Consider the following 2,500-nt stretch of genomic DNA (forward strand, 5'->3'; position numbering starts at 1 on the left):
CGAATTAACTCGAAAAGAGTGTTCGGTCCGAAAATTTTCCAAGTTCGAACGACCGGCCGCATAGGTCCGTTTTTAAAAATCGTTCTCGGACGGAAATAAACCATTAATCCCGACGTATTTTGTCGTGTTACGTCGATTTATGCAAAAAAATTCATACCTTGTAACGCTTTTAACCGAGTAAACTCGAAAAAACTTTTTCGCACTCGGCATTTTTCCAAGTCCCAACGTACCGGCTCGGAATTTTTCTATGTTCCAACGACCGGTCGTGTCGGTCCGAACGTTTTTATATCCGTCTGCCGACGATATAAACGCTTAATCCCGACGTATTTTATCGAGTTATAACGATTTATGTAAAAACATCCGTACCTCGTAACACTTTTTAACGAGTTATTTCGAGGGGAACTTTCGGCCTTTTCGTAACGGGGCGAAAAAATTCAAAGTTCCAACGTCCCAGTCATGTTGGTCCGGCGGATGAAATTTTTTAAAAAAATAAAGTGAAATCGTAACGTTCGACTAGATTTCGTCGAAACATAACGATTTCACTGATAATTTCGATACCTTATAACGCTTTTTCTCGAGTTATTTCGAGTTGAACTTTCGGTACTTTCGTGGCGGTGCGAAAAAATTCTAAGTTCCAACGTCCCGGTCATGTTGGTCCGGTGGATGAAATTTTTTAAAAAAATAAAGTGAAATCGCTACTTTCGACTAGATTTCGTCGAAACATAACGATTTCGCTGATAATTTCGATACCTTATAACGCTTTTTCTCGAGTTATTTCGAGTTGAACTTTCGGTACTTTCGTGGCGGTGCGAAAAAATTCTAAGTTCCAACGTCCCGGTCATGTTGGTCCGGTGGATGAAATTTTTTAAAAAAATAAAGTGAAATCGCTACTTTCGACTAGATTTCGTCGAAACATAACGATTTCGCTGATAATTTCGATACCTTATAACGCTTTTTCTCGAGTTATTTCGAGTTGAACTTTCGGTACTTTCGTGGCGGTGCGAAAAAATTCTAAGTTCCAACGTCCCGGTCATGTTGGTCCGGTGGATGAAATTTTTTAAAAAAATAAAGTGAAATCGCTACTTTCGACTAGATTTCGTCGAAACATAACGATTTCACTGATAATTTCGATACCTTATAACGCTTTTTCTCGAGTTATTTCGAGTTGAACTTTCGGTACTTTCGTGGCGGTGCGAAAAAATTCTAAGTTCCAACGTCCCGGTCATGTTGGTCCGGTGGATGAAATTTTTTAAAAAAATAAAGTGAAATCGTAACGTTCGACTAGATTTCGTCGAAACATAACGATTTCACTGATAATTTCGATACCTTATAACGCTTTTTCTCGAGTTATTTCGAGTTGAACTTTCGGTACTTTCGTGGCGGTGCGAAAAAATTCTAAGTTCCAACGTCCCGGTCATGTTGGTCCGGTGGATGAAATTTTTTAAAAAAATAAAGTGAAATCGCTACTTTCGACTAGATTTCGTCGAAACATAACGATTTCGCTGATAATTTCGATACCTTATAACGCTTTTTCTCGAGTTATTTCGAGTTGAACTTTCGGTACTTTCGTGGCGGTGCGAAAAAATTCTAAGTTCCAACGTCCCGGTCATGTTGGTCCGGTGGATGAAATTTTTTAAAAAAATAAAGTGAAATCGCTACTTTCGACTAGATTTCGTCGAAACATAACGATTTCGCTGATAATTTCGATACCTTATAACGCTTTTTCTCGAGTTATTTCGAGTTGAACTTTCGGTACTTTCGTGGCGGTGCGAAAAAATTCTAAGTTCCAACGTCCCGGTCATGTTGGTCCGGTGGATGAAATTTTTTAAAAAAATAAAGTGAAATCGTAACGTTCGACTAGATTTCGTCGAAACATAACGATTTCACTGATAATTTCGATACCTTATAACGCTTTTTCTCGAGTTATTTCGAGTTGAACTTTCGGTACTTTCGTGGCGGTGCGAAAAAATTCTAAGTTCCAACGTCCCGGTCATGTTGGTCCGGTGGATGAAATTTTTTAAAAAAATAAAGTGAAATCGCTACTTTCGACTAGATTTCGTCGAAACATAACGATTTCGCTGATAATTTCGATACCTTATAACGCTTTTTCTCGAGTTATTTCGAGTTGAACTTTCGGTACTTTCGTGGCGGTGCGAAAAAATTCTAAGTTCCAACGTCCCGGTCATGTTGGTCCGGTGGATGAAATTTTTTAAAAAAATAAAGTGAAATCGTAACGTTCGACTAGATTTCGTCGAAACATAACGATTTCGCTGATAATTTCGATACCTTATAACGCTTTTTCTCGAGTTATTTCGAGTTGAACTTTCGGTACTTTCGTGGCGGTGCGAAAAAATTCTAAGTTCCAACGTCCCGGTCATGTTGGTCCGGTGGATGAAATTTTTTAAAAAAATAAAGTGAAATCGTAACGTTCGACTAGATTTCGTCGAAACATAACGATTTCACTGATAATTTCGATACCTTATAACGCTTTTTCTCGAGT

The sequence above is a fragment of the Bombus vancouverensis genome, unplaced genomic scaffold (genome assembly GCF_051014615.1).
Source record: "Bombus vancouverensis nearcticus unplaced genomic scaffold, iyBomVanc1_principal scaffold0078, whole genome shotgun sequence".
Classification (NCBI taxonomy): domain Eukaryota; kingdom Metazoa; phylum Arthropoda; class Insecta; order Hymenoptera; family Apidae; genus Bombus; species Bombus vancouverensis.